This window comes from Armigeres subalbatus, unplaced genomic scaffold (assembly GCF_024139115.2).
Source record: "Armigeres subalbatus isolate Guangzhou_Male unplaced genomic scaffold, GZ_Asu_2 Contig141, whole genome shotgun sequence".
Lineage (NCBI taxonomy): Eukaryota > Metazoa > Arthropoda > Insecta > Diptera > Culicidae > Armigeres > Armigeres subalbatus.
In genome coordinates, this window is record NW_026942188.1 from 240,733 (window position 1) to 260,150 (window position 19,418).

Genomic DNA, 19,418 nt, shown 5'->3' on the forward strand with positions numbered 1-19,418 from the left:
GCTATGGAATTAGGTGATTTGGAATGTTGTGGGGTGTCAATATTGAATTTCGATATACTTGATCTATTTTTTGCACGTAAAAAATAGAAAAATAGAAAAGACAGACGACGCAAAGGAAGCAAAATGATTTTATTCTCATGTGAATAGCGCGAATTCCATCTTATTTCTTGATAACTGTTCGAGTAGCACGAAAAAGAAACAGAACTGTAGTAGATAAGATCAGGTCTATGAAGTATCGGGAAAAATATTAACTTTACTACATTCTACTCCTCCTCTATTCTCCAGGAATGTAACGAACAAAAAAAAAACGGAATTTTATAAAACAAGACTCAGTATATGAAAAATTATTTGAAACGTACCACGATTAAACCGAAAAAGCTTTAGACACTTTCTTGCATTTGAATTGAAAATGGATTGAATTTGGTTGGACTTGGATCGGATTTGCATATGATTGAATTCTGATTTATGTTGGATTGGATTAAGATTAGATTTGAATGAGTATTTAACAGGACTTGGCTAAATTTGGATTGAATTTGATTTGACTAGATTTGGATTAAATTGTGATGAGATTTCAATTGCACTTGGATTTGAAATTGGGATTTGAATTGAATTTGGATTGGCATTGGATTGGATTTGCATTGGATTGAATTCAGATTATTATTTTTTAAATTTATTTAAAAGGATTTGGCTAAATTTTGATTGAATTTGATCTGACTGGATTTGGATTGGATTTGGAGTGAATTTTGAATTGAATTTTGGATTTAGATTTCATTTGGTTTCAATTAGATTTGGATTGGACTTGGATTGGATTTGTAATGGATTCATGTTCAATTTGCATTAGATCTAGTTTAAATTTTGGACTGGATTTAATTTTAATTTGAATAGGTATTTAATTACATTTGGCAAGATTTCCAAAAGATTTGGGCTTAGATTGGATTTGGATTATATTTCAATTTGGATTGGATTTGAATTAGATTTGGGATTGAATTCGGACTGAATTAGATTTGGATTGGATTAGGATTGAATTACATTTGGTTTGGATTGGATTTGGACTGGACTTGGATTGGATTTGCAATGAATTCATATTAAATTTGCATTGGATGTGCATAAGGGGGTTGTAGGACAAAAGGTCGAAGGTCGAATGACAAAAGGTCGAAGGACAAAAGGTTGAAAGCTCAAGAGGTCGAAGGGTCAGAAGGTCGAAGGAACAAAAGGTCGAAACAAAAAATCTGAGTTAAAAGGTCGAAGGACAAAAGGTCGAAATGAAGAAAGACCCTTTTTCTTCTTCCTTCTTTATTATTTTCTTTTTTATTTTTCCTTTTTTCTTCTTTCTTCCTTCCATATTTCATCTTTCTTATTTCTAACGTCTTTTTTTCCATATTTTATCTTTCTTATTTCTAACGTCTTTTTTATTCTTTTTTCGTTTTTTCTTCCTTTTGCCTTCTTTTGCTGCTATCCACCTTCTCCCTTTCTTATTTCTTTCTTCTTTTTTTGACTGTCTTCAATCTTTCTCCTTTTTTCCTTCTTTCTTTCTTTTTTCCTTTTTTTTCCTTCCTTTCTACCTTCTTTCTTCTCTTTTTCTTCCTTCTTCCTCCCTTCTTTCATTTTTTTCCAGTTTTTCAGGAAACAGTTATTCTTCCTTCTTTCTTCACTCTTTTTGCCTCCTTTCTTTCTTCCGTCTCTGTTCCCTCTTTTTTCCTTCTTTCTTCCGTCTATTTTTCTTCTTTCTTCCTTCATTCTTTCTTCTTTCTTTCTTCTTTCTTTCCTTTTTTCTTCTTTTTTTCCTTCTTTCTTTCTTCTTTCTTCCTTCTTTCTTTCTTTTTACTTCCTTATTTCTCCCTTCTTTGTTTTTTATTTCCCTCATTTTCTTTCGTCCTTCCCTGTTACTTTCTTCTTCTGTCTACCTTCCTTTTTATTTCCTCGTGTCTGCCTTCCTTCTTCCTTTCTTCTTCTACTTTCCTTCTAATTTCTTTCTTTATTCTAACTTCTTTCTTTCTTTTTTTCACCTATTTTCTTATTGTTTGTTTTTTTACCTTCTTTCTTACTTATTTCTTTCTTCAGTCTTTCTTCCTCCGTTTTCCTTTTCTTTCTAGCTTTTTACTTCTCAATTTTATCTCTCCTTATATCACCTTCTCACTTGTCACTTTCTACTTCTCATTTCTTCCTTTTTACTTTTCATTTCTCACTACGCACTTCTTACTTCTCACTCTCTACTCATTATTCACTTTTCACTTCTCACTTCTCACTACTCACTATTCAATTTTCACTTCTCACTACTCACTTCTCACTTCTCATTTCTCACTTATCAATTCTCACTTCTTACATTTCACTTCTCATTTACCTATGCTCATTACTCTTTTCTTATGTCTCACTTTTCACTTTTCATTTATTGTCTTTTTGCCCTTTCGACCTTTTGACCTCCGACGTTATGATACATACTCGACCTTTTGACCTTTCGACCTTTTGACCATTCGACCTTTTGACCCTTCGACCCTTCGACCATTTGTCCATTCGACCTTTTTGACCCTTCAACCTTTTGACCTTCGACCTTTTGGCCTTCGACCTTTTGACACAGGTTCGGGTCAAAAGGTCGAAGGGACAAAAGGTCGAAACACAAAATCTGAGTCACAAGGTTGAAGGGTCAAAAGCTCTAAAGGTTGAAAAGTCGAAGGGTCAAAAGGTCGAAACAAAAAATCTGAGCCAGAAGATCGAAGGTCAAAAGGTCGAAGGTCAAAAGGTCTAAGGTCAAAAGGTCGAAAGAACAAAAGGTCAAAAGGTCAATAGGTCAAAAGATCGAAACAAAAAAATCTAAGCCAAAAAGTCGAACGTCAAAAGGTCGAAAGGACAAAATGTCGAAGTGACAAAAGGTCGAAACAAAAAATCTGAGTCAAAAGGTCGAAGGTCGAAAATAAAAACGTCGAAGGACAAAAGGTCGAAAGTAAAAAGGTCAAAGGACAAAAGGTCGAAGACCCAAAAGTCGAAGATCAAAAACTCGAAGGTCAAAAGGTCGAAGGTCGAAAAAATTAGGCAAAACGCCGAGAGTTATGTTTTGCCTGATAATTTCACTGTTGAATTTTTCCTTCTTTTAGTCATAGGCCGTTCTTTCGAGATTCGCATATTTATATTTATTTGAGTTACCACCAATCTAAAACACAGTTACCGCCAATTCAAAACAACTGCAAAACCAAAACACGCCGACCCGATACACGATCCAGTCAACGATATCACCGAGCCACACGGAGACCAAACATCAACAATCGATAATTATCATTATCGAATCAAAACATACAACATACATTTCACCATCTATAAATATCAGCAGCCATCGGAATGCGCACGTTTAGCTTGCAATTAGCTTAGGACTTAGATAGTCATTTTATGATTTGCTTAGGATTAGGACAGTGAATAAAGTTATTTTTAAAAATAGATTTAGGATAGTAATTCGTTTAACTGGCGCCTGAATAGGGACCAGCGCGTAATTCCATTCCATTGTGTTGTCAGTGATAAAACGTGAACAAACATATAAGTGAATGTGAAGATCGCACTGGTTCTTTAAAAACAGTGTGAGAGTTTAATAGTGCCACAGCGATACAGCCTGGTGGGCTATATAAACGTTTCGATTCTACCGCGTATACACGCAGCCGTGAAGATACAGCGCCCGAGTCACTGGTGCAAGTTAAATTTAGGCAGCAGACAAAAGGGATCCCGCAACTTCACTGGGACAATTGGAGCTCACCTGTTTTCAAAGTCGAGATTGCAAACGATACAGCATTGCAACCGCACTGCCTCCGATACAACGAGGTTGTTAGCATGATTATATTGTAAGTATTCTTTTAAGATAATTTAATAAAGAAAGTGAAAGTGAAACAACTTTTTCTATAATAATAGTGTTATAAATTTATTTTTATTAAAATAAAAACAGAAAATTTCTTAAATTCTTTACATACATATTAAATCATTCTGGATTATTTGATAGACAAATTTAAAAATCTCACAATGACTAGTGAAACGATCGATGTGACCACTATTCTACAGAGGCTTGATGCTCTAGAACAAGCAAATTCCACTCCGCCGGAATTGGATTATAATGATCCAATTCTGTATTATTTGAATCCAGACGGGACTAATGCTGACCCATCCGCAATAGAAAAAATACCAGATTTGATCAACGGAATTCCAAATTTTGACGGATCGTCCGACGAATTGAGTAGTTGGATTCGTGATGTTGATACACTGGTAAGAGCTTACCAAATAAACTCTTCCAGTACTGTTTCCCAAAAAAATAAATTTTATGCTATTTGCACCGTAATTCGTAGAAAAATTAAAGGTGAAGCAAATACTGCTTTGGTAAATTCAGACGTAAATATCAACTGGAACCTTATAAAGAAAACGTTACTCACTTATTACGGAGAGAAACGAGACCTCACTACGCTTGATTACCAATTGATGAACATGACTCAATCTGGTAAACCATTGAAAATATATTATGATGAAATTAATAAACTTTTATCTTTGATAGCAAGTCAAATAAAGACCAATTCTGCCTTCCAACATCCAGAAGCATCAAAAGCAATGATCAGTATGTTTAATAAAAAGGCAATTGACGCTTTTATTAGAGGCTTAGATGGAGATATAGGTAAGTTCTTGAAAAATTACGAACCTGATTCCCTTGCAAATGCGTATGCATATTGCATAACCTATCAAAATATTGAATTGAGAAAATGATGACAAAACCCAAATCTTTGACATACCTTCCACTTCGAAATATTTTCTACCCGAAAAATACCACCAAGAATTCCACCACGTCCTTTGCAGCAAATCCATGGACATAAAGTGATTCACCCAACACCAATATACATGCCACCAAAGTTTGTACCAAAACCACCACAAATAGTTCCATTTATGAAACCACAGAACCAATACTTCAACCAATATTCACCAAATCCACAATGGACTCCTTCCCAACCTCAAAGATTCATTACCCAAAACAATCCCAAAAATCCACCGAATAACCCATTCTTCTATAAACCAAACGTCAAACCTGAACTTATTGATACCGATGTCTCAATGAAAACACAACAAGTGAATTATGCAAACAGACCCCCAGTTCCTAATAGGAATCCTAAACAATATAACATCCAAACGATGGATTATACGGACATGAATCAATATTTTGAAGCAGTACCAAATCTTTCAGAAGAATCTTGCGCAGATGGAGAATCTTTTGAAAGATACGAAAATAAAATTGAATACCAGGATAATTATGAAGAATCTTCCCAAGAAGACGAAGCCGAATTAAATTTTTTAGAGTAAATTCCGCGTTACCATATTTTTATTTTATGGTAATTGCGAAAAGCCATTAAAATGTTAGTCGATACTGGATCGAATAAGAATTTTATTCATCCAAAATTTGCTAAAATTTCACACACAGTTAATAATCCATTTTATGTTTCTTCAATTGGAGGAAGCATTAGAATTGAAAAATTTTCACAAGCAAAACTTTTAAACCTTACTCTGAGGTAAATGTTAAATTGTATCATATGGACAAGCTAAAATCCTTTGATGCAATAATTGGCCATGATACACTCAAAGAAATGGAAGCAATAATTGACACACAAAAAATGTATTGAAAATTAATAATAATTCTATTCCTTTACTAGCACACAAATTACAGGAAGTTAACCAAATCCAAATACAGAGATGACCATCTGGAGGAAACCAAAAGAAGCAGTTACTCAAATTATTAACCCAATTTCAGGATCTTTTTTCAACCAGTAGATGGTAAGTTATCATTTGCATCGAGGATCAAAGCAGAAATAAGGACTCATGATGACAATCCTATTTACTCCAAATCTTATCCATACCCACATAGCTTAAAATCCGAAGTTGAAAGTCAAATCAATAAACTTCTAGAAGATGGAATAATTCGTCCATCTAGATCTCCCTATAATTCACCAATTTGGGTTGTTCCAAAAAAATCGGATGCTTCGAACACAAAAAAATACAGATTAGTGATTGATTATAGGAAACTAAACACAAAAACAATAAGCGATCGTTATCCTATTCCGGATACTTCATCAGTACTCGCGAATTTAGGAAAAAATTCATTTTTCAACTATTGACCTAGCTTCCGGATTTCACCACGTACTCATGTCTGAAAAAGACATTGAAAAGACAGCGTTTTCAGTGAATAATGGAAAATACGAGTTTGTTCGTATGCCATTCGGTTTGAAGAATGCTCCTAGTATTTTTCAAAGAGTAATGGATGATGTTCTAAGGGAACATATTGGGAAAATTTGTTTTGTTTATATTGATGATATCATCATTGTAGGTAAAACATTTGAAGAGCATCTGGAAAATATTAAAATGATTTTCGAAGTTTTGAGAAAAGCAAATTTCCGAGTTCAACCAGACAAATGTGAATTTGTCAAATCTGAAGTAGAATTCCTCGGCTTTATTGTAACTAAAAATGGTTTAATGCCGAATTCAAAAAAGTTGATGTTATAAAAAATATCCAGAGCCTACTAACTTGAAAGAACTTAGAATGTTTTAGGATTATCAGGATACTATAGACGTTTTGTTAAAATTATGCAAATGTAGCAAAACCCTTAACCAACTTTCTAAAAGGTGATAAAGGACACAAACAAGTATCAAAGACTGAATCTAGAAACTTTAAAATTTCATCGGATAATGACGGAAAAAAGGCGCTCAAATTATTAAAAGACATACTATCTTCAGAAGATGTATTGGCTTTCCCTGATTTCAAAAAACATTCTCTTCTAACTACTGATGCTTCAAATAAAGCCATAGGCGCAGTACTATCACAAAACTTTCACGATGGAGAAAGACCGATCACGTTTATTTCTAAAACTTTGTCTAGTACAGAGGAAAATTACGCTACCAATGAGAAAGAAATGCTTGCTATTGTTTGGGCATTACACACATTGCGAAATTTTATATATGGTCATAAAATTATCATTTATACTGACCATCAACCCCTAACATTTGCCATCTCTCCAAAAAATAACAATTCAAAGTTAAAAAGATGGAAAGCATTCATAGAAGAACACGATCATGAAATTCATTATAAGCCTGGTAAAGCAAATGTTGTGGCTGATGCTTTATCAAGAGTTCAAATAAATTCCATGACCGCAACCCAGAACTCCGCTGAAGATGATGACAATTCCTTTATTCCATCCACGGAAGCTCCCATAAATGTCTTCAAAAATCAATTATTTTTTAAAATTGGAGCAAGATCTAGTTACGGCCTTGTAGTTCCATTTGATAATTATAAAAGACACATTTTCATTGAGCCTAGATTTTCAAGAGATTATTTGAAGGAACAATTAAAGAAATTTTTAAATCCTAATGTAATTAACGGAATATTTACTGATGAACCAATAATGGCTACTATCCAAGAAATTTATAAAGATACATTCAATCCAAGAATTATAAAAGCAAGATTTTCTCAAATCAAAGTGCAAGATTTAAATAACAAGCAACAATTAGAAGAAATAAAAAAAATTCATCTATTTGCTCATAGAAATGCTCAAGAAAATTCAGAACAATTATTAAAAACTTTCTATTTTCCAAAAATGGGTAAAATAACTGCAAAATTTGTAAAAACCTGTGAGATATGCAAGACTGAAAATATCAAAGAAATCCTCAAAAATTTATACCATTTAAAACACCAATTCCAAATCAACCTTGTGAAATAGTTCATGTAGACATATTTATATATGATCAGGATAATCTGTTTCTTACATCAATTGATAAATTCTCTAAATACTTAAAATATAGAGCAATAGAAAGCAAATCACTTTTAGATGTTGAAGATGCTTTATTAGAGCTCATGCACGAATGGAATATACCTAAAATAATCATTATGGATAATGAAAGTTCATTTAATTCAAATATTATTGAGCAACGATTGAGAAATTTGAATATCAACATTTATAAAACTCCTATCAACAGATCTGAGACAAATGGACAAATCGAGCGTTGTCATTCTACTCTACGTGAAATTGCCAGATGTATAAAAAAGGAAACACCAGCAATAGATGTACCACATTTAATAAGATTGGCTGTTCATAAATACAACAATACTATTCACAGTTTTGTTAAAAACACCCCACACAATATTTATATAGGTGAAACAAATAAAAACTTAAGCACACAAGAAATAGATAGAAGAAAAGCTAAAAGCCATGAAAAAATTATAAACCAATATAATAAAAAGAATGAAAACATACAAGATAAAAGTTATCCCAGTTTTGAACCAGGATCTTATGCTTTTGAAAAATCTAAAGAAATTTCAAAACGAAAAAGTAGATATAAAAATACAAATTCAAGAAGATTTTGATACATATATTATAGATAGTAATAACCGAAAAATACATAAAATGAATATAAGAAAATTATAATGTTTTATTTTTATCTTTACTTTTAGGGCTGTTCTTTTATGCGTGCCATACATTCTGGTGGAATCAACATTCAAAATCCATGATCTCAATAACAATCCTTTGGCGATAATACCGATAGGAAAGGCAAAACTACAATTAGGATTTGTTAGAATAGTTCAACCAATCAATTTCACAATATTTGAGGAAATAATTGAAGACTTCGATGAAATAATAAAAACAAATAAGTTGAATGGAAAATTATATCAAATACTAAAGAAAAAACACTCATTTTTGTATAACACATATTATAAATTGAAACCAACCATTCATCGACAGAAGCGTTGGAACACCATTGGAACTGTTTGGAAGTGGATAGCTGGTTCTCCGGATGCAGATGATTTGAAAATAATAAATTATACTATGAATAATTTGATTAACCAAAACAATCGACAAGTTTTTAAGGTTAAAAGACTATTATTCTTTGTTTTTGTCAATAACGCCATAGATATGAGAATTCAACAAATTAGTAAAACAACAAACGACCTCCTCAATCTGGATTTTCAAGCAAAACAACAACACGAAATGGATATCAATATTTTAGCTACTATACTTAATATGGATACAGTTCAACATCAATTAGAAATTTTGGAAGATGCAATTCTACTCGCGAAGCATGGTATTCCCAGCAGCAGAATCCTATCAATGACAGATTATGTGAAGATGAAACCATTCCTAGATCAACAGCATGTCTATGCTTCAACATTTGAAGGTCTTTTATCAAAATCATCTACTCAAGTAACAATGAATGATACACATATAATGTACATAATAAAAATACCTCAATTATCATCGGAATTATATGAATACGAATTCATTGACTCTTTAATACAAAATGAAAAAAGAGTACATCTAAACTCGAATTATATCCTTTCTAATACAACAGCCATATATGAAGTCGATAATGAATGCATAAAGGACGACACTTTCTACATTTGTGACACTAAGATGATAAAAACTCCGAACTTATGCATCACCAATTTAATCAGGATACAATATGCCAACTGCACGTTTGAAAAAACATACGCAACAGGAATCATCAAACGAATAGATGAAGCAACAATTTTACTCAACAATGTAAACATAAGTTTTAAATCAAATTGCAGCAATAATACACAAAATTTGAAAGGATCTTTTCTAATCCAATTCGAGGTCTGTAAACTGTACTTGGACAACAACATATTCACAAATTTCATGATCAAACTTGATAGTAAAAGCTTCAGGCAAACTACAGGATTATCAGTAATGGAAGATTACGTTATCGATATTCCATCCCCAGAATACTTGGCAAATCTTACACTTAATCACAGAGGTATTTTGGAAAACGTGTATCTGCAAAACAAATCATTACAATGGAATTTTCATTTTCTTCAAACCATCAGTGCTTCAACTATACTTCTCATAGTAATAACAGTAACTGTATTCATTATCAAGAAATTTTTATCAAGGAAAATAAACATTGAAATAAAGGCCCCTGAACAACCTGAAGCAACAGCACCTAAACTACCAGAAATTCAAGCATCACCATACCCAGATGTTTCATCAGAACGATTCATCGAAATTCAACAATTTCTCAACATGCCAACACAGGAACGTTCCATTAAACTTTGAGGACAAAGTATTTTTAAGAAGGGAGGAGTTACCACCAATCTAAAACACAGTTACCGCCAATTCAAAACAACTGCAAAACCAAAACACGCCGACCCGACACACGATCAAGTCAACGATATCACCGAGCCACACGGAGACCAAACATCAACAATCGATAATTATCATTATCGAATCAAAACATACAACATACATTTCACCATCTATAAATATCAGCAGCCATCGGAATGCGCACGTTTAGTTTGCAATTAGCTTAGGACTTAGTTAGTCATTTTATGATTTGCTTAGGATTAGGACAGTGAATAAAGTTATTTTTTAAAAATAGATTTAGGATAGTAATTCGTTTAACTTTTGTGTTTCACCTGATTATATAATTATTATTATTATTTTTTCCTTCTTTTAATCAAAGGCTTGTGATTCGAGTTTCGCACATTATTATTTATTTTTGTTTAACCTTATTTTCATTGTTGATTCTTTTCTTTCTTTTTTCATAGTCTTTTCTTTCGAGTTTCGCATTTTTATACCGCATATGAAACACCAAAAACACTTGAAAACATTCCATTCTAGAATTTTACTATTGCCAGGATTTATTAACTTTAATTTTAATTACTGAAAATAGTTCTTCTCTCACTTTCATCAAAATGATAATTTAAAATATATCATTTTAGCTCAACACACCATCTTCTAATGACAGTAATTTTATTTTTATTTGTTAAAAAGATGATACGTTTTTGTTCACGAAATTTGTTTTGAAGTAACTATAAACGAATATACATAATACATTTATTTATATTAATAGAAACCGTCACGTTACGCTGTAAAGTTGGGAGGGGTATGGAACTGCCAAAGGGAAGCGTAGGAAGATCCATTAATTACGTAACGCAAAAATTTGGAATTTTCAACCCTGCCTCCCCTTAGTCTCTCTTTTGAAAGAAACATCTATAAATTTTGTATGGATCGTTACACTTCGTTTGACCCCCTTCCCCCTCTAAGCGTTACGTAATTTATGGACGATTTCTTACGTGATTTGTGAACGTATGTGTTGCATTTTGAAGTCAACTAGTAACCCTCTAACGCCCAAGACCGCCTTTATTTTTTTTAATTTTAATTGTTCAGATTTAAAAATTGATTTTTTACCTGTTTTTCAATCAACCTTCGGTTAGTTTTCGGCCCTCTTTTCCTTCTATCTTTTGTCATTTCGACCTTTTGTCCCTTCAATTTATTGACTTTCGAACTTTTTTCCTTTCAATTTTTAGACTTGTCTTTCGACATTTTGTCCTTTCGACTTTTTATCCTTTCGGCCTTTTGTACTTTCGACCTTTTGTCCTTTCGAACTTTTGTCCTTTCGACATTTTGTCCTTTCGACCTTTTGTCCTTTCGACCTTTTGTCCTTTCGATCTTTTGTCTTTTCGACCTTTTATCGTTTCGGCCTTTCGTCTTTTCGACCTTTCGTCCTTTCGACATTGTTTTCCTTCGACCTTTTGTCCTTTTCTCCTTTCGACATTATGTCCTTTCGACCTTTTGTCCTTTCGAGCTTTTGTCCTTTCGACCTTTTGCACTTTCGACCTTTTGTCCTTTCGATCTTTTGTCCTTTCGACCTTTTATCCTTTCGACCTTTTATCGTTTCGGCCTTTCGTCTTTTCGACCTTTTGTCCTTTCGACATTGTTTCCCTTCGACCTTTTGTCCTTTCGTCCTTTTCTCCTTTCGACATTATGTCCTTTCGACCTTTTGTTTTCAACCTTTTGTCCTTTCGACCTTTTGTCCTTTCGACCTTTTGTCCTTTCGACCTTTTATCCTTTCGACCTTTTATCCTTTCGACCTTTTATCGTTTCGGCCTTTCGTCCTTTCGACCTTTTGTCCTTTCGACATTGTTTCCCTTCGACCTTTTGTCCTTTCGTCCTTTTGTCCTTTCGACCTTTTGTCCTTTCGACCTTTTGTACTTTCGATTTTTTGACTTTCTACCTAGGATAGGATGCGACAAGTAATCATTAAAAATCGTACCGATTTTCTGTCACAATCGTACCGGTTGCTGATTGGTTGAAAATGACAATCGATTACTTCGATTGGCGGCGGCGCGTTTTTCGTAGGGCAGCATGTTGTTAGTTTGGCCGTGTTGCTGGTTTGTAAAGTTGGTATTAAGCAATATACGTGAATGTTTGAGTTCGTGTTTTTTGGCACAAAATTAATTTATATTAAACTGCAAACGCCCTATAAATTATTTCCAAGGGTTGTATAGATTTAAAACTGTTGATTTTTAGGCATTATAATTCACTTTTCTGTCATTTTAGATCTAAAACTCTTTTTTAATTAGCAAAAAACTTCCATCTGCTAGTCTTTCATTTCTTTCATTTCTCTTACATAAATAATGGATGTAACGGAAAGAAAACATCAAGTTTTGATACATGATATTTTGAAGATTTTGTACCAAATTAATTTGGCTGCACTGGCGACCACTGCGTCAGAGCAACCGACTAAAAAACAACAAGGCAGTCGCAATTGAATTGTCACATCCTATCCTAGATTTCGACCTTTTATCGTTTCAGCCTTTCGTCTTTTCGAACTTTTGTCCTTCCGACATTGTTTTTCTTCGACCTTTTGTCCTCTCATCCTTTTCTCCTTTCGACATTATGTCCTTTCGATCTTTTGTACTTTTGACCTTTTGTCCTTTCGACCTTTAGTCCTTTCGTCCTTTCGACCTTTTGTCCTCTCGACATTTTGTTCTTTCGACCTTTTGTCCTTTCGACCTTTTGCCCATTCGACCTTTCGTCCTTTCGACCTTTTGTCCTTCTACCTTTTGACCTTCGACCTTTTGACACAGATTCGCATAAGAGTGATTAAATTTGGATCGAATATAAATTCAATTTGAATGAGTATTTAATTGGATTTGGCTAGATTTGGATTGGATTTGGATCAACTGACTTGGATTTGGATTAGATTTGGATTTATGTTAGATTTAGATTTGATTTGTATTGGATTCAAATTAAATTCGGGTTGGATTTGATTTGGATTAGATGTGGATTGGATTTGTATTGGATTCAGATTGAGGTCGGATTGAATTTAAATTGGATTTATTTTACATTGGATTTGTATTGAGTTTGGATTTGCAGTGCATTTGTACTGGATTATGGTAGGATTAAATTGAGATTGAATTTAGATGTGAATAAGCATGTCATTAGATTTTAGTGGATTTGGATTGAGTTTAGATTGGATTTGGATCCGATTGGAATCAGATATGGATTGGCTTTCAACTTGATTTGAATTGGATTGAGTTGAACTTAGATTGCATTAAATTTAGATTTGATTGTCTAAAGCATTTTCGGCTTAATTGTGTTACGTTTCAAATATTTTTTTATTATCTGCATCGTTTTGTGAAATTCAGCGTTAATTTTTGTTTCGTTCATAACATTTCTGGAGATTAGAGGAGGAAAAGAATGGAGTAGATAAGATCAGGTCTATAAAGTATCGGAAAGATATTATCTTTACTACATTGTGAGCTAGATCCCGCACGTCCCTTGTTACAATGTTCGAGGACATAAATGAGGATGGTAATTCGGGCAAACCCGAACAACTGCAACGATCTCCTAGAATCAGGGAATACCCAGTCGGTTCTCAGGGCCCTATTTATATTTCCGAAAAAAAAATTCAACGCCGCTCAAATTATTACTGATCTCAGCAAGTTCTCTTCCATCCAGTGGAAAAAATCAATGAGTTCAAGGTCAGAGTTATCCTGTCTAATCGAGAGGAGGCAAACGCAGTTGTTGAAATGCAGCGGTTTGATGGAGTGTACCAACCGTACGGAAACTCCATGTGCAAATGTGGAAATAGATAGAGTCATCTACGACGAGGCTTTGACCCCTAATGAAATCATGAGGCAAGGCGAGGGATAATACCGCAACAGAGCAATTCCCTCAGTACCGATCTTGGATTGTTAGAGGCTATGCATCCTTAGGGCTGACAAAACAAGCAGAATACCATCGAATGCCCTCCGAGTCACATTTGCGGGAACCATGATTCCGGATTTCACTTGCATCAGTAAAGTTCTTATTCCTGTTCAAATCTATAGTGCCAAAGTCATGCTCTGCGTCTGGAGTAACATGTTTGGTAACACGGAAAAGTTTTATTCAATCAAAATAAATACATCAAATGAGATACATTTAATTTTTTTTTTAATTTTATAGTGAATTTTTGGAGATATTACCGGATGAATTTTTAAAGAAATTTCTCTAGAAATTTCTAGAAGAATTCCCAAAACAAATCTTTCAAATAATTCCAAAATTATTTTGAGTGAAACTCTCATAATTGGAATTTTAAGGAATTTCTGGGATAATTTTTGAAGGTTTGCGCATAAGATTTCCTGGCTGAATTGTCGAATGAAAAAAATCTTGAGGAATATGCGGAACATTGAGGAAGTCATTGAGGTTTTGCTGAAGGAACTTTCGGAGGAATCCCTAGAGGAACGTCCTGAGGAAGTCCTGGAGAAACTTCCATACGAAGTCCTGGAGGAATTTATACAGGATATCCTGAAGAAACTTCCGAAGAAAGTCCTAAAGAAACTTTATTTGGAAGTCCTGAAGAACTTCAGGAGGAATCCCTGGAGGCACTTCTGACGGAATTCCCGAAAAAAAATCCTCATGAATTCCCGAAGGAACTTCCAGAGGAACCTCTGAAGGAACTTCCGACGGAATCCCTGGCGTAACTTCCCTAGAAATTCTTGAAGGAGCTTTCCAAGGAACTTTTGGAGGAACTTCCCGAGCAAATATTTGAGTAAGTTTCTGAGGAATTCCTTGAACATATTTCGGATGAATTTCTGGATCGACTTCCGGAGAAACTCCTGCAGAAGCTTCCGAAGGAAGTCGTGGAGGAACTTTAGGAGGAAGTCCTGGAGGAACTTCTAGAGGAAGTCCTGGAGGAACTTCCGGATGAGTTAATTTAGAATCTTCCTGAGGAATCCTTGAAAAAATTTCCGGTGGAAACCCTTAAGAACCTTCCGGAGGAATCCCTGAAGGAACTTTCGAAGGAATCCCTGAAGGATGTTGCGGAGGATTTTCTGGAGGATCATCCGGAGGAATTGAGCCACTGAAGGATCTTCTGAAGGAGCCCCGGGATATCCGGAGAAATCCCTCAAGGAATTTCCAACGGAATCCCTTTGTAACTTTGTAACGTTCCTGCCCTGGTAGACCACCAATAAATTACCAATAAACAATGCGAGTCCCGAATTCAGATTACTGCGTTATTCAATGTTTCACTTAAGCACCAATCAAGCTAACGCTTGATGCAAAACTGCATGTTACAAAAACTTTGCCCGGAAAAATCATGGGAGCCAATCACAACTTAGCGACGCGATCCATTGCAATTTAGTTTCTAGACGGTCGTAAATTGTGAGCTAATTCTGCTAAACACTAACTTTACCGGTGTAGAACTTAGTTTAAAATTAAAAAAACACCTTAATAAACACTTAAAAAACTATCTTCAAAACACGCGCTGTTACAAAAACGTCAGTATTGTGCACAAATTTTCTTCACTTATCTTCTTTCTCAGCCAAGCCAAGTCCCACGCCGCTGGTTGAGAATCGCTGATGAAGTACACGTGGACTCCGACTAAAACTTACCACCGTTATTGGTGCTGTGGTGGCGGTTGGATGAGCAATCACTTTCATGACTCGATAAGGCAAGAAAATTCATGCTTATATCGGTTTGTCACTGGAAATCACACACTTTCTAGCTTTACTCGATTAATTTGGACTGTTTGGTTAGAATATTTAACTTTTGTTTGGTTGGACTACTGTCGTTGCAGAGAAGCCTATCAACAACAGGATGGGATATTATGTGCAGACAGCTTCGCATTGTGTATTGCGAGGTGATTTACCAAGCGGAGCAGCTGGAGCCGCAAAAGCCCTAATATTCTGCAACCGAGCCCGTGCACCTTTAATAAAAGGCCGGGGCAGTGCTAAGCGATCGGATGGATGCGCACTAGGTATTCGACCTCGTGCCTCTCGCAGTCGTCTGTGGCAATGATGTCTTCCTCGGTGCAACCTTGCTCAGTTGCTCGCCGGTTGGCTTTGGAATGGGATAGGGAGCTTGCTCTGCTAAGAGGTCCTAACTGTCCCACTGTTAGAAAATTAGTGACTATATGTGCGTGGTTTGCCCTTACTTTTCCTGCGAGGGGATAGCAGATCGTTTGTACCTGGTGCGAAAGACTCTGATTTGTGTGATATGATTAGCATTGAGTGAATTCTGATTGGTTTGAGAAAATAATTTATCAGGTTGTCTGAGCCGTGACTGAATCATTACAACTTTCGGAGGAATGCCTGAAGGAACTTCCATAGTGTTTCCTAGGAATTCTTGAAGTGTCGTGACCCGGACGAGGTTTCTAAGTTCGACCTCAGCAAACTGAGCTCCGTCGTCGATTTGTTCTGACACCGACTCGAAAAACCGTAAACATTTTTGCGTTATCTCTATACACGCTGATTTGAGTTACTCAATAAATAAGTGCATATCATTAGAACATATGTCAAATGTAGATTACAAGGAATTGCTGATAATGGTATTTTTCAATAATAATTTTATCAAAACTCCAATCCAATCTTATCAAATATATTAAGGAGCTTTTCAAGGAACTTTTGGAGGAACTTCCCGAGCAAATCTTAGAGTAAGTTTCTGAGGAATTCCTGGAACTTATTTCGGAAGAATTTCTTGAGCGACTTCCGGAGAAACTCCTGCAGAAACTTCCAGAGGAAATCCTAAAGCAACTTCCGGAGTAAGTCCTGGGGGAACTTCTAGAGAAGTCATGGAGAAACTTCCGGATGAATCAATGCAGAATCTTCCAGAGGAATCCCTGAAAAAACTTCTTTAAGGAAACCTTTAAGAACCTTCCGGAGGAATCCCTGAAAGTTTCTGAAAGATCTTTTGAAGGAATCCCCGAAGGATCTCCTAGTGAATCCTCGAAACAACTTCTGAAGGAATCCCTGAAAATACTTCCGGAGGAATTCTTGAAGGATCTTCTGGAGAAACCACTGAAGGATCTTGCTGTGGAATGTTTGAAGGATCTTCCGGAGGAATCTCTGAAGGAACTTGTGATGGAATCCCTTAAGAAACCTCCGAAGGAACTCCTAAATGAACTTCCGGAAGGATTCCTGAAGGAACTTCCCTAGTAATTCTTGAAGGATTTTTCCAAGGAACTGTTGAAAGAACTACCCGTGTAAATCTTAGAGTAACTTTCTGAGGAATTACTAAAACATATTTCGAAAGAATTTCTGGAACGACTTTCGAAGAAACTTCTGGAGGAACTTATAGAGGAAGTTCTGAAGAAACTTCCTGAGGAATTCCCGGAGGTTTTTCCGGTGGAATTCCTGAAGGAACTTTCGGAGGAGTTTCTGAAGGAATTTCCGGAGGAATTCCTGAAGGAGCTTCCGAAGGAATTCCTGAAGGATCTTCCGGAGCAATCCCTGAAAGAACTTTCGCAGAAATTCTTCAATGAACTTCTGACGGAATCCTCGAAGGAACTTCCAAAGAAATCCCTTAAGAAACTTCCTGAGTATTCCCTAAAGGAACTTCCGGAAGGATTCCTGAAGGAACTTCCAAAGAAACTCTTGAAGGAGCTTTCCAAGAAACTCTTGGAGGAACTTCTCGAGAAAATCTTAGAGTATTTTTCTGAGGAATTCCTGGGACATATTTCGGAAGAATTTCAGGAGCGACTGTCCTGGAGAAACTTTACGAGAAATTCTTGAAGGAGCTTTAATAGGGACTCTTGAAGGAACCTCCCGTGCAAATCTTAGAGTAGCTTTCTGAGAAATTCCTGGAACATATGTCGAAAGAATTTCTGGAGCGACTTCCGGAGGAACTTTCTGAGAAAATCTTGGACTAACTTCTAGAGAAATTCCTGTAAGAACTTTTGGATGAATTACTGGAGGAAATTTTCCAGAAACTCCAAAAAGAACTTCCGAAAGAAATCCTGGTCAATCTCCTGGAGGTATTCCCAAGAAACTCAAGGAGGATTTCCTGAAGGATTTTTTCAGGGAATGAACTTTCCGAAGAACTTTTGGAGAAACTTTCCGAGTAATTTCTGGTTTAGTTTTCCAACGAATTTCTAGAAAATCTTTCGAAAGAATTCCTAGAGGAACTTTTGGAGACATTCCTGGAGGAACTTTCCGAGGAAGTTTTGGAGAAAAATATCAAGAAATTGCTGGACAAATTTCTAAAATAATAGCTGCAGGAACTTTTCGAATTGACTTGAATTACCTTTATTTACGAGATTTTCGGCCCTTGGCCAGTTCATCTCGTAAAAGGAAATTTTCGAGAAATTCCGGGAAAAAAACTCCAAAATAATTCCTGGTTGATCTCCAGGAGGTTTTTCAAATGAAACTTTCAGTGGATTTCCTAAAGGAGCTTCTGAAGGAATTTCAATAGGAATTTTGCAAGAACGTCCTGAAGAATTCCTTGAAGACGAGGAATTCGTGCAGGAGCTTCCGTAGGAATTCTTTGCGCAATTTTCCAAGGGATTCCAAACTAAGAACTTTTAAAGGATCTCCTGGCCCATCTCCCAGAGGAATTCCTGAAGGATGTTCTAATAAAATCTTTCAGGAGCTTCCCAAGGAACTCTTGGTATATTTTCCCGAGCAATTCCTGTAGGAACTTTTTGAGATATCCTGAAGGTATCTCTAAAGCAATTAGCGGAAGAATTTGAGGAACTTCTGAAGCAATTCCTGGTTGATCTGCTGAAGGAATTCCTCAGGTAACTCAGGTAACTAAGAATTTCTGAAGGAACTTCCCAAGAAACATGTGGAGAACATTCCTCCTGAATTTCTAAGATAGTACCTGGAAGAATCTCCGGAGGAACCCTCGGGTGAACTTCTGTAGAAAATCCTGTGGAAATTTCAAGAGAAACTCCTCGGGAAATCTTCAGAGGAATTTCTGAGGGAATTGGCATACGATACTATGTAACGGTCGCCTAGCTTCGCCGTCCGAATCGGTTGGAGTAATTACTTCGCTTAAGCGCCAAGCAAGCAAAAAGTTTCACTTGCAACGGAAGAGACAAGATTTGTATCCCGGCGAGACACCTCAAGGCGAGTCTTTCAAAAAAAACAGCCGAACCGTCGAATCGTACCACCTCACACTCTCCAAACTCTTTCGTTAGACGGGATGGTCAACGGGGAATCAAAATAACGCATGCAAAAATAAAAAAAAAACTTGGTTATCGCTTTCTCTCGTCGTTAAATCGTTCGAGCGGCGGAATTAAAAGGTATTTTGATTTCAAGCTTAAGCTACAGGGTTCGGCTCTTCTTTACCGACCCTTCAAAATAATTGAGTTTAACTCTCGATTGTGGCAAGTCCCTTTTTTATTCATCTAGCCTA

The 19,418-nt window shown here is 35.7% G+C and overlaps 1 protein-coding gene across 3 annotated transcripts in view; it reads right to left on the bottom strand.

The window, feature by feature from the left end:
* The window catches only part of LOC134202768 (uncharacterized), a 126,305-nt gene that overhangs the window by 17,606 nt on the left and 89,281 nt on the right, over window positions 1-19,418 (bottom strand). The window lies entirely within an intron of this gene.